The following is a 14941-nucleotide window of genomic DNA, read 5'->3' as shown; positions in this document are numbered from 1 at the left end:
CTTTTATACGCACAAGTGTACTTTATTTTTCTTCTACAAAGCAAGTCTGATATCCTGATTACATTAAAATAGTATGTTTTGTTTACGGGTGAATGATTGTCAGCTTCATTTTAAACACATATAAGTATAAGTTGTATTCGGATTAAATCTCCAAAAACTCATTTGATATTGTACAATACAAAAAACAGTGTCACGTGATGGTATTATATGTTCACTGTCCAATTAACCTAAACATTGTAATACAATCTTAAATTTCACTTATAAATTTCTATCTACAACAAAATTTAGATAAAACAGGAAGAAGAAGAGGAAAACAAAATGTTTGGCTTTTTCCAGATATTTCATATATTTTTAGGTATGTACTCGTATGTCAACTTGCATTTATACTTTGCAAATAAAAAAAAAGTTCAATATTTCATTATTAATTCATCAATTTATATAAATGATTTATAAAAAAGGCATCAATAACTGTTGTGCATTTTTGTGCAGTGTCATTGTTTAAGAAGAGGGGTGGAAGGAGGGGTTTCATCCCGAATTCCTGAAAAAATAAAGTAATCTTTCCCAGATCCCGAAAAATTAATTATTAATTTCCAAATCTCGATAGGTGTTAATCCCGAATTCATGCAAAAATAAAGGCCCAATCCCGAATTCCCGCGCAAATAAAGGCCCAATTCCGACGTCCCGAAAAAGTTCCTTCCGCTCCTCTCACAACTAATATATAAACAGGCTTAGATCTGTTTAGAAATATTTTCTTTGTTTTCCGCCTTGTAATAATGTGACGCTATGTTCTTTGCTCAGTGTTTTGCACAGGATAATGTCTTCTTGTATTGTTTATGAGATTCATTTGCCTATGTTTGGGTAAAGAATTTGACCGGAAGGCATGCTTTCATATCAGATGATTCCAACCTTGCTTTCAGTATCTGCGAGAATTTTTGTTTTATTATTTTACTTACACTTGTATTATTGTTATGTCTTATACCGTAGTCGTGGTCCTTATCCTATTATTATTTTCATTTCATTATATTTTATGCACCATTTATCATTATACCGATCGAGATGAAAGGGGTATATTTTTTATATATTTGCATTCATTGTTTTTATTTCATTTTGGGGAAAATAGGGTGATGAATACTCTTTGATAATGTCTTTAAAATTTTCACATTATTTGTGGACACGATTCGCTTTAGAGCTTGAACAGACACCTTTTTATCATAAAGGACCGTGAACCGTTTATTGACGTATTATGCTGCTCTATCGTTGACGTTTACACCACACCGCCTTTTATTCGTATGCGTATTGCACAACAATTCAAAACATAAACTAGTGTAATTAAGTATAATATTTTGCTTCCATCTTCTGTGATATCCTTTTTTCAGTTTAAAACTAAAAACCTATTTCACTTTTCAATAACGTTGGTATTGAAAGAACCAAAGCGAATAACATAAAAATCGTTGATATATTAGAAGCGTTTGTCTGAGTAAAAAGGTAAAAGATAACAAAGTTGAAATAGAAAAAAAGCACATAAGTCGAAGTAAAATGGACAATGACATAGTGCAAAAATATCCCAACATGCTCAAGTTCATCAAAAGAGAAACAACATGTCAATGTAAAAAGATACTAACAAACCTTTGTGTGCACGCAAGTGCTCCAAAACAGTAATCAGTTAAGATAAAACACCAGGTAAACTCAAACATAAATTGTTTTAAAATCTTGAAAAAGTTAAAAAAAAAAAAGATAAAATAATGAATAGGAAAAATATAATTCTAAAGAATCAGCATATAACTAAATTAATAAAATTGATATAATATAAACGAAATGTAGCAGCGTAGTTCATAAAAGAATTCATCGAACCATTTAAAAGCCTTGAAAGGGAGAGGACTGGAATATCGTATCAAAAAAGCAATACAACTTAACATCCAGTAGGGTGAAAACCCACATAAAAAGTCTACCAAATCGTATTATAATTATTACCAACGATACTTTTCAGTTTAAGCCTAAATAGTCTTTATGTAAAAAAGAGAAAAGAAAGGAACATTTAATCTCTCCAAAATATGAGCTGATAAACAAAACAACGTCAGCCAATCAGAAGACGCGTTACATCCAAAATTTAATTATTAAATTGTACAAAATATAATAATTTATATGTGTTATTGGTCCTTTCTACATGTTCTGTCACTCGTACACGACAGTCGAATTATCTCCATCGTTACCATTGAATTACTATAATCGAAGGCTATTACAATAAAAAAAGCTCATCAAAGATACTTGGCTTATAATTGTTACACAAGACGTAAAGTTTCATCTACAAAAGATTCAACTCAGTCATACTGGAATTATATTTGTTAAAGAACGAACTTGAATATCAACACATCAGTATCTATTCTATATATTTTTAGCAATCAGATGAATTTATTTTACTCACCCTCAACTCAACTCGATTATGATTTGACATAAAGTAACTACCATCCCACGGATTTTAATTTAACCGAAACATTAAATGTGAAATAAGTTTATTTCAAATTGTGAAAAGTGTTACTGGTCATGTGAATATTTGTTATTAAATTGATAGTCAAATTGCAAATTGATCATAAGGTCTTCACAGCCAGTTAAATACTAACAAAAATAGCTCTGTAAAATTCTGTAATTCGATGTCTTTCTTTTTATCTAATGATAGTTAGACATTTGAAATCATTTGATACAGGGAAATTGATGTGTTCAAGTTTCTTAAAATTTGATTTATTTTCGTTTGTAAACATTTGTGTTTGATAAATTTAAGTAGATGGTATTATAGGAAACTGTGTTCACTGTTATTGTTATAAAGACTTCCATGATTTTAAAAGCCTTTCCTCCATAAAATAATAAATCGAAGATATTTCCTGAATTCCAGGACCAGTGTGAATCCTAGACTGTATAATTGACAAGTATATTCTGTACAACCTTTCGTGTATTCTTTTCTCTTAACTCGTGACGAAACTCGCATAAGAAACTCTATTGTACTGGCAACTACAACTTGATTAAACGGTTCAAAGTGTTATACATGGTATATTATGCAAGTTCTACATATCACGAAGTATAGTACACCAAAAATGGTGCTGAGTAGTAATTTGGTTAATATTGAATACCACCCAAACATAAACGTGTCCCAAATCTAAGACATATGACAAAACACATTATATCCATTTCTATATAAAATATTCAATAAATCTCAAGCAAGATTGCCATGACACTAATGAACATAACATCAAGTACTTCCCCGTCAATGTATAAACTTTGAATTGTCCTTATGTAATGGGTAACAGGAACGTACGTTGTACTATTACTGAAGTTGTTTTTTCCTGTTCCGTGTATTGTTTATACTGCTACTTACAAGCAGATGGTGTGACCTTAACATGAGTTCAAATAATCAAACATTTCATTACTTGTAATCACAATATATATTTTTACACTATTTGAAAAAGTTTCAGACAATATCTTCTATCCTGTTACTTTACCTATAGTAACAGGATTGACAGTTACAGGGTAGACAAGTTTTCGTATGCCGCTGATGATAGTAACTAACCCTCAATTTGCGGTAATATTGTTTTATTTTATGTTCTTGTTTTTCTAAACATTATTGCACTTTTTACATGACCAGTATAAATGTATCACTGGTAAATTTTATTTGTTGGTAGCATCATAGACATGATAGAAAGGTACGCAATTAATTTCTCTAAATATCTTGAATTTTCTTTCCCTATGTAAAAATAAAGAGATGTGGTATGCTTACCACTGAGACAACTAACCACCAGTGTTTAAATGACGTGATATTAGCAATTAAAAGACAAACAACATAAGACAAAATACAACATAGAAAACTGAGCACAATCAGCTCTCACCAGTGAGTCTTTCAAGTATTTTGGGTCTACTGGAAGCCAGTACGAGTGGTTCTAAAGAGATCATGGTTATTTGTTCTATTCTCTTCCAATTTTGGTGGAAATGATCTGAAAGTAGGTTAACACATACATAAGCCTTTTGTTGACCTTTTCTCTATACATTGTAAAGGTTTATGTCGTCTAATTTTGTTTGCACGACAAAAACTTCTATTTATGTGCTTTTTTCTGTTACAGCAGTAGATTATATGGTTGCGAAGTTGCTGAAATTGCCTTGTTTCCGTTACATTTATAAAAAAAATATTCTGAAGAGGCTGACCGTAAGGGGATGCCTTTAGTACAATGTTTTCGATATAAATATAAATATGTACAAGTTTCATGAGGTTTTGTGAATGGAGCTATAAATTTAATGTGAAGCTCTTTACGTTTTTAATTGTATGTGTCATTCAAACAATTATTACTAATTTAAAATATATCTATTTTTCAGGATTGGGTTTGGCAAGTGCCAAACAATGTTATTACTATGTATATTTGTACAAATTGGGGTCAAAGTACTGTTCCAACGGCTGCTGTTCTATATACAAATCTAATCCATGCTGCGTTTATTATTATTACTCTGGTACTACATTGTAAGTTATTTTATCATTACATTTTTAAAGTAATTGTTATAATTATTATTCCAATATTATAAAAGAAAAACACTTGTATTCTTTAAATAATACTAAAAAGTCGCCGCCATATCTGAGTGTCAGGATGCTTATCAAATAACAGGTCATGATTTTCAGTATTTAGTATATGGATGATGAGGGCTAAATCGCTCAATTTGCAGAAATATATTATATGGGTAATTACTTAAAACACTAAAAGAAAAAAATGAACATTATCAAGTGACTATAATGGCTAGAACATTGAATAAGATTTTACATCACCAATGAAAAAAACGTCTATGTTAAAGAGAAGTAAAACATATTACCTGAAGATTTATTTTGGGTTTGATCTTGAAATAATGATTGGAAATATTGAACATTGTCGAAATTAAAAACAAGAGGCCGATGACACAAAGGTTGAATCAACACGCATGAGTAGAAGAGAGAAAAATAATCCCCCCCCTAATTAACGAAAAAAAAAACGTACAATAGGCTACAAAACTCTACATAAAAAACTAAAGACCGAGTGACATAAACCCCTCTAGAATGGTAAGCATATGTTGCTCCACATGTGGTAGTTGAAATAAGGGTTCCACGGATACAGTTAATTTTGTTTCTTATCTTGACTTAGGTCTTAACCATTCGGGTCGATTGAGAACCAAGTTTTACGACAAAAGAAATAAAACAGCTACCTTGTCAAAATATATTTGTATTTATTAATACATTTTTGGTATAATAATGAATAAAAAAAGACTATTTGTAAACTAACTGTTATTTGCTGACCTTGCTATTCCTGGTGAAAATGAAAATATATTTCTGAAGCCGAATCGGGATGTCAAAATGACTTTCCTTGACTGTCCCGTTTAGATATACATCGTTTGTGTATACTTTAGTCCATATTTTGTTTCTCTTTAGATCTAATGGAGCTTATTATGGCATGGGAGGAGGCGGTCTTGTATTTATTTTATTGGTTGTAGGCTGCTGTTGGTATTGTTGTAGGTCAAAACAATCATATGGGGGACAAACAGTGGCAACAGTTCAACAAGCCGTGCCTTACGCGCCTTATACTGTAGCACCTGGTAAGCAAAAAACACATTAAATTAATTGAGTCATGGCACTGGTTATAGATCTTTGTTTTTGTTAGAAAAAAGGACAAAGAGTAACTTGTCACTATGTCTTTGTGAAGTCATGCACCTCATTTTTATTACAAAAGGGGATGTGGTATGATTGCAAATTAGATAATTGTCCACCAGATATCAAAGGGCGAGGATTAAACAATTTAGATCATCGTAAGGCATTACAAATGGGCAAACACCAATATTGTATAGTAATCTTTAGTTATTTTTATTTCTTTACGGAACTTGGTGTTGATTGTTAATTTATTAAGGTGTTAAATTTGTAGACAACTTATCATGAATAGCTGCTATATGCAATTTCCATCTAAAAAAACGTACGTTGACTCCATGATATCTTGTTGGAGCTTGTTTTGTGTCTTATAATGTCTGTTGATTTCAATGTTTAACCTATGTCATCCTTTCATTCAGATACTATAAATATCTTATGGATCCTCACTACATCCGAATAAAATAATATTCATTGTAATTTACAAATTTACATTTTCACAAATTGTTGCATTTAATTTAAGGAGCGCATCCCTTTGGAATGACAAACAACTGTGTTCCAGGAGGATACAATGTGCCTATGTCCATGGCGCCAATTATCAAAAGTAAGAAGAGCTCATCATTATCATCATCGATAGGCAGCGGGTTTTCAAACATGTTGGAAATGGGAGGAAATTCGAGTGAAATTGGCGAAAGTTTGAATGAAATGGGTGAAAGCTTTAGTGAAATGGCTGAGGAAATCATGTAACTATAAGCTTCAGATTACATGATTATAAATTAAAGTATCCTAATTTATGTGTGCATAGTGTGCAGATATGCTGCCTTCTTATTTAAAAAAATAACATCCTTTTTTGTGGGGAACTTTGTATAAATGTAAAAGTAGTACAAAATGATATAGTTTGCTTTATATATCAGAATAATAAGATGTTTAACATTCTTATCCTTTTTGTGACGCTTTACATACAAGTCAGAACTCCCTTCAGAAATCTTTTTATAAGATACGTTTCTTACATTGAAATAAGTTCCATAAATAACAAATCAATGAATCAACATCATTCAGCTAAGTTTTGTTTTTCAAGAAGTGTAAGTGCAGGTTTATAATTAAATATATTTAAAAGAACTTTTACTTCCTCGACTTTCAAATATTCGGCTTTGAGCATTCCTGATGAAGGTAAATCCAGGAAAGCGCTTTGGACGCAAGAAATTAAAAACGTGTTGTTTTTATTTCTTTACTGCACTGGGTCGATACCTCTGCTGGTGGACTATTAGTCCCCGGGGGTATCATCAGCTCAGTAGTCTGTACTGACATGGTTAATAACAACCCTTTCTAAAATTGTCCGTTTATAAATTTTAGAATTATAAAGAAACTAAAGTTTCAACACAGGTTTCAACTCAGGCAAAGTTGCCCTCAGAAGGATTTGGCTATTTTTTAAGTACTTTTTGGTTAGAAAGCTCTTCAACTGTTTCTGTTCTTATACATCCTCGGCTTTCAAATATTTAGCTTTGAACGTTCCTTAATAAGGTTAATCCAGAAAATCACTTCGGACGCATCAAATTAATAACGTTTTTATTTTTAACAGCACTGGGTAGATACCTCTGTTGGTGGACTATCAGTACCCGAGGGTATCATCAGCTCAGTAGGCAGTACTTCGGGACTACGGTACTGACATGATCAATAACAAACCTTTCTAAAATTGTCCGTTTATAAATTTTAGAATTATAAAAAAAATAATGCAAAGTTGACCTTAGATGAATTTGCCTATTTTTTAAATACTTTTTGGTTATAAAGCTCTTCAAAAGTTTCGGTCCTTATAAATCATCGGCTTTCAAATATTCGGCTTTTAGCGGTCCTGATGAAGGTCAATCCAGAAAAGCGCTTCGGAGGCATGAAATTAATAACGTGTTGTTTTCATTTTTATGTTCATATGTACATTGTACATTCTATGTTTTATTCAGGTTTAACATAAATGAAAAATAGGTATATGTTTTTATATCCCTTTACATTAAACAATGTTGTATTTTTGTGTTAGTTATAGAACAATGTATCCAATTATAGCATGAATACAATTGTTTTGATTTTATGTATAACACTTTTTCAAAGAAAAAAACACTACAAAGAACCAATAATTTTCTTAATATTTGCGAAGAAGGTCTCATAGTGATTCCTGTTTATCTATAACTCATATTTTTGGATTATTTCATCGGTATTGTCTAGGTTATACTCTAAATACACTAAGATCTAGATAAAGATAGAAGACTGTTGATGTGTACATTTAATAAGATAATCCGAATTCTAATAATCATCAAAATACAACACTTTAAGTTTGAGATAATTGTTCACTCCAATCCGATTGATCTTAAAATTACATTGCATTGCATCAAAGATGTGTGTGAAGCTGGAGGCGAAATTCTGAGAAGACTCATGATGAAGATGCAAGAGACGAAATATTTAGAAATTAATGAACTCCACATACATTTTATACCTCAGTTTTATAGAACTAAATAAACAGAGTATTACTTATGCATTATTGTTAAGTAAACTTTTTTGTTTTTGTTTTTGTTTTTGGCTATTCATACACAGTTCACAAATTTGGGGTATAGTATTCAACTTAAATTCATCACTAAAGAATGTTCTAGTCGATTCAAAATTGACGCGTTGTACGTTTGATGAGTTGTTTAAGACATATTGCCTTTAACTAATGAGTTCTATTCTTTGACTGATTATTGGCCTCCGGCTTATTGAAATTATTTTGCCTTCACATTAATATACTTTTCATCATTTTTATGTTTGAATTGTGCACATCAGTCAACATCATATTTTTCTTTCAGTTTTTATCTGTAATGATATTGTTATTTAAAATCTTTTTTTATAAGTAAAGATGATGGTTTGACAATGTGGGGTGATATTGCCTAATATATTCTATAACAAAATTGAACATCTTTGGTATGGTTTATATCATTCATGGTAATAGTTTTGGTTAACCGTGTCGTTTTCCTCAGGCATATATGCTATTCAATCGGGGCAGTGTCTTCTTTAATGTATGTGTTTTAATACATGCAGCTGCTATGATAAATCGCTCAGTAACTAGTTTCTGAGAAGGAGCTACGTGATAACAAAACTAGGCATGTGCCTTCTGCAAGTCCAGAGTAAAATAAAAGTAAGAATATGGTCAGTTGTCATGAATTCTTTAGGATTTTCCTTTTCACGAATTTGGTGTTTGGCCTTCAGTGCTCTTTAACTTCATACTGTATTTCATATTTTTAAACCCCAAGGGTGACTGGGGAATAGAAGTATGGTCACCATTGGTCTTCCTCCGACCGGCAGTAAAACCCGTGCTAAAGTGGGGCGTCCGTTTGGCTGTGCGGGATGTACAAATTTGCAGCCACGTCCGGTCAGAATGGGGACGTTAAATCCGATGCCTCGTGTAAAGAGAGTGCCACGCTCTTTGCACGTTAAGAACCCTTGCAACAACTCTTAGAGGGGTCCGTAGGTGACCTGTTGCAAGGCTAAAGTTCTGTCCCTATCCAATATACCCTCATTTCCCGTGGCAGTCTAAATTTCTCCGACCTCAATCCCAGACGCCTATATTACAGAACCTACCTATTGTATTTATTGTTAATTTGTTCTCGTCCTGAATATGCATGAAATATTTGCCACTGGACGTTAAGCAACCAACAATCAATCAATCAATCATATTTTTAACGTCTTTTGTAGAAGAAACACGTTTCTGGCGTACAAAACTTTAAGCTTGGTATCTATGATGAGTACATGCACTCATAGTTTTTCAAGGCAAGGGTTATATGATTATAGTCTTATTTGATTATTGAATGCAGCTAATTATATCGTCAAGATAAATTTTCATTGGATTCGTGTTATTCCATTAGCATTTATTCAACATCTTTTTTGTTTAAGATATTCTTACATTTTCGAGTTTTTATAATGTACGTAATGTAATTGTAGTCCGAGATAGTTAAAGGTCACACCATCTTTTTTTCCTTTATATATAACATACTAATTGTGTTTTATACGGTAAATATACAATTTGAGGCCCTGTAAGCTCAAACAGTATTGAAAATCATGTGTTAAATCGTTTCTAAATATCACGTGATTACATGCCATATATGCAATCTAATTCAATTTCAATCGATAATAAAAATACACGAAAGTGTCCCAGTTGCGTTTTACAAAGATTTTTTGAAATGATAGGATTTATGTTAATTTTTCAGTCTCTTCATGGTATGTATTAATAAATAAGAATGTTAAGAATGACAAGGTATGTCATCAGAGGTAAAAGTATTTCTGGCTTCTTATCAATTTCAGTATATATATTTTAATATAATGTATTGGACCTGGCTAAAAAAAGGCAACAATAATATATCGCTGTTCAATAGTCATAAATAGGGGCCTCGGTGGCCGAGTGGTCTAAGTAGTTACTACTGTAATCACTAGCCAGTCAACACTGAGGTTGTGAGTTCGAACCCCGCTCGTGCGGGTGCACGCGACTCCAATCCTAATTGACTAGGATTGTTAGTTTTCCTATCGAAGGTCGGTGGTTTTCTCCGGGCACTCCGGCTTTCTCCACCAATAAAAACTGGCCGCCACGAAATAGCCCAAAAGCTGTGCTTAAAAGTGGCGTTAAAACACCAAAAATCAAAATCAAATAAAATAGTCATCAATCGATTAAGCAAAAACAAATCCGGGTCACAAACCAAAACCGAGGGAAATACATAAACTATAAGAGGAAAACAACGGAATAACAGAAACACTGACCTGCTACAAAAACAAACGCCAACATAAATAGAAATGGACTATTTGATAACAACTCCGATATTCCTGACTTGGTACAGGACATTTTAAGAAAATATGATGGGTTGAACCTGGTTTTATGGCAAGCCAAACCTCCCGCTTATATGGCAATGTTAAAAACACCGCTAAATGACAACATTACGTGACAGGAATACAGTACAGATAAACGAAAAAACACTCAGGACAGAGAAATACATTAATGAATAATATAATAGCACATTACAACATGTAAACCACAGAATAACAACTGACACCTTTCAACCACAGTACACCACAATAAAATTATGAACTGTGCGTCACACGAAAGCACTAGTTCGCAATAGAAATAATAAGATAAGATTAGGAATTTCGCAGGCAATTTGTATAATTGGTGAATTCAAAAACTAAAAAAATAAAAAGTCTTTGAATTAACTGTATCTATTTATCTTTTGGCGAATATATAGATGAACATTAATTTAATGTGTCTTCTTCTGGTATGCGGTAGACGTGTTCCAACGTTTGATGTGCATCATTCGACGTTACTTAATTTTAAAACTTGAGTCAGATCCGTTTGTCATTTAGAATAATACGAAATGATTAAACTATTATTCGAATTATTTTCTTTGTCATTCATGAGAAATACATGTAATTCCTTGAAGCAATTGATCCCAGTTTTGCATCGCAAAAAACCGTCCCTTCAATTCAACGTACCAGATTTGAACAGTGTCAATCAAAGTGACGGCCCATATGTTTTGATCGGTCAACTTTGCAGTAATTACATGTATAATAATTTATTTTTCTGTTCTCGTTAAGGATATGTATTAAATATTAGCTAGCGGTAAATTAAACCAAACAACAGTCAATCATGCAATTGAGGCCTAGTTTTTCTTTATAACCCCAGTTTTTAAATTAGCGAAATTCGTGTTCATTTCCTCATCAAAATCCATGTTTTATTCTCATTTTTTTCTGACAAATATTTTAATAATTTTATAAATTTTGATGTCTGCCATATGTTTGTTTTTACGATTTAAACGTTCATTGTCGTGCAGCAATGACACCCTTTATATACCCTGGTTTAGCTAGCTATAAAACCAGGGTTATTCTACCATTTGCATCGGAAAATATCAAAAAAGGAATAAGGTAGTTGTTTTTCACTTTTTCCGTTGATTGATAAATTATGAAATTTATGTGTCATTTTGGTGTATTACCAGATTACTGCTGAGAAATGGGAAATTGATAATTGGGAAGTTCATGGTAATTCAAAATCATTTAAACGTTATTCAAACCAAGGATATGTATAGTTTCTCTATACAAACTTTTGTTGGACTGAATTGCTGTAATTGAGATTAAGATATCATGAAAATCGGATAGAAAGTACGTTTAAAAATTTATGGATTTTTATAACATTGATAAAATAAAAACTAATTTTAATAAGAATATATAATAGTAAAACAAAGGATATTCGGTATCCATTCATGACACAACTCAGTACATACTCAGCACAAAAACACACAAAATGCAATATTTATCTATAATTATCGCAAATAGTTCACTTGGAAAAGTAAATGTTTATCAAGTGCACGTACAGGCTAATACTGACCAAACTGACACAAAATAAACACGCGTTTACTGTAGCAGACATTAGAAATTTCCATTTTGACCACGTTAACGTAACGCAGCAATTAGAGTAAACATACGAAATATGTGCTCATGACATTAACGTGCGTTTACTTTAGGTTTTATTTGGTCTGCACACTACTGGAGCAACCGAACAGGCACACGTTACACGTTTGCTTAAGCGGTAAGTATATCAGTAGCGAAAATAATTAATGATGCCAATCAGATTGCCTAGAATTCAAAAATATGGTATCTGAAGAAAACAAGGACAAACAAAGGAATTTCACACACAGGAGCTAATGATGTACTAAATAAAGAAAAGCATATAAGATTATTTTCACTCAATTTGCACTAAGAATGGTATGTGTAATTAAATTACATACTCGATTACATTTCTTCTTCCATTTTATCACGTTCATCAAACAGATAATTCTTTATATGCAAATCCTTAACTATTCACGATAATGTCATGGTAAAGATGTTCAATAAATTAAAAAAGGGAAATTGACTTTTTTTATACTGCACCCAGCGAGTTATGAGGAAGATCTCATCTGATTAGCGACATGCTTTCTCGGTCTTAGATCTTTTATCACCAGTATTTTCGTTTCGACGCACCAGGTTTCAAACGCTTTTGAGGTCATGCAATTTCTTCAGTTTTTGTTGTTGCCTTGCTTTGTTTCTTTTAAATCGATTTATGAGATTTTTACATCGGTAAACTTCTATCGGCTTTATTGACTTTGATAACACAAGTAGTAATTCAAACAAATATTTTGATTGCGGTAATTTGAAATGAGCAGACAGTTCTGATAATTAGCTGTTCGTTCAATATTTTCTGTCTGAATAAGGTAAACATATAGTTATCCATATGGAATATTAATTCACATTGTACATGTATATTCATGAATGCCATGGTAACAAAAAAGGAAAGATCTTTTATTTGTTTCATTATTGTTTAAGAGAGTTGTTACATTCAATTTAAATGTCTGCCATGTTTATTTTTCGTTTATTGTTTTGAGTATGAATCAGGATGTTGGTTTTCTCTTTCGAATTGTTTCATGTCCGGTCCTTTTACACCTTACTATATGGTATGTGTTAAGTTCGTTTTTGAAGGCAGTTCAATGACCTATGATTGTTTATATCCGTTTATGTTAAAGAAGTCCAAAATGTTTCACCATTAAAAAGCATACAGAATTGGCAAGCATGAAATTGTCTATTGAATAACAAATATGTTTTTGTCGTTGTCTGGGAACAAGGATGACTGAATTCCATTTGTACAGTCACCTTTCAGTGTACATACATTTGTTTTTTTGTCATACTCTGCTGCAGTACAGGCTGTTTTAATGATGCACTTTGTTGTACACTGAATGTTACTTTGTGCGACAGAGGTCTCTATGACAGGACCTAAATATCTGTACCCGATATGTCCACATGCATATGCGATATTAGAACTACTTTCCGAACCTAAAAAAGTAACAATAAATAATAACTTATCCTTTAAAGAAAGAAATATAACTATTATGAGTGTCAAGGAATAATACTGTTGTCTTTTAGAGCCTTTGTTTTGCCTTTCTTTTATTAGATGAAATAGCAGTTTTCTGTCACGTTTTTTTGTTAGATTAAGGTTATAATGTGAATTTGAGACAACATATATATTTGTTATAAAACAACCGGAGATGATAATTATTCGTTGATCAAATATGTGACACTTCATCAAATTTTGAATTTGAAAAAATGAAGAAGAGACATCAGCTGGCAAATATCTTGACTTGAGACAAAAGCCTGTTGCATAGTAAAGCATTTAATGCAGTCAACTTTACTTCTTAATCTTTGCACAAGGTTATTGGGCAGACATATTTCAGTTGCAATTAGGTAATGCATTGTATTTCTAACTTCAACTCATTTCGTTTTCACCTCTGATCAATGAAATAATAAATATTTAAGTTGACAAAGTTAAGACATGTTGAGATACCTACGACGTGCTATTTTTATAGTCCATATTGCAAATAGTTTTGTCGTCAGGAGGGATCCACCAGATTATATGTTCAGAACCCGATGAAATAGGACTTGTTATTGTTCCCTGAATGGAAGGTTAACAACTTTGTAAAATTAAACCAAAAACCTTTGATTTATCTTCACTTTAAACAAGTATTTCTCATTCAACTTAAATACAGATTGAAATGATTAGTTTAGCTACATTCATTTAGGTAAATTGTCAGCGTAAATGCAGATATCATGTTCAAATGTAGACGGAAACTTAATAATAAGCCTGGTATCTTTGGTGAGCTTTTTGATTTACAATCGAGTAAAGATGAGGAAATTGTGTATACAACGATAGGAAATTATCCGTGGTCATCTGTGATACAGTTATCTCATAACGGTAAACCAACAACTATCAAATGGATAAACTCAATGTTACCACTGGAATACTTGATTCAATATCTTCCTAGTGATTAGCAAACCCCTAACAAGACAATTAGTCGATAAAACGTTAGATCTGAAATATCGTAAAATAATGAGATCAATATTTTGCAGCCGCTGCTTGAATGTTTGCGTATTTTATACGTAATTGTGAATACTCACGGCGATATTTGCTCATTTACACGTTAGAGTGTTCATAATGATTTATTGAGTATTGTTTGCTTAACGTTCAATGGCATATATTTCATGCATATTCAGTCCGAAAACATAATGGGGATAGGGATGTTTTGACTGCCACTGTAGATTGACGGTATATTTGATAACAACAGAAACTGATCCTTGCAATACATCACTTACGGACTTCTTTTATATATCCAGCATAGGAAAACGAGCATCCTAATTTTGGAAGGCTGTTACTGTCGATCGGAAAAACCCTTAGAATAGTATTATGCTTGAGTACCCTGATTTAAAATTATCTACTTT

General features: G+C 32.2%; 1 long non-coding RNA gene across 1 annotated transcript; it reads left to right on the top strand.

Annotated features, from left to right (window-relative positions):
• The first annotated feature begins 227 nt into the window (after positions 1-227).
• Positions 228-10013, top strand: LOC127707941 (uncharacterized). The gene is made up of 4 exons (XR_007985103.1): positions 228-355; positions 4357-4498; positions 5432-5595; positions 6162-10013. It is a non-coding gene; the product is annotated as an uncharacterized LOC127707941 (long non-coding RNA).
• The last annotated feature ends 4928 nt before the right edge of the window (positions 10014-14941 follow it).

The sequence above is a fragment of the Mytilus californianus genome, unplaced genomic scaffold (genome assembly GCF_021869535.1).
Source record: "Mytilus californianus isolate M0D057914Y unplaced genomic scaffold, xbMytCali1.0.p SCAF_7, whole genome shotgun sequence".
Classification (NCBI taxonomy): domain Eukaryota; kingdom Metazoa; phylum Mollusca; class Bivalvia; order Mytilida; family Mytilidae; genus Mytilus; species Mytilus californianus.
The sequence above is the reverse complement of the archived record's forward strand: the minus strand, read 5'-3'. Positions and strand labels throughout refer to the sequence as shown.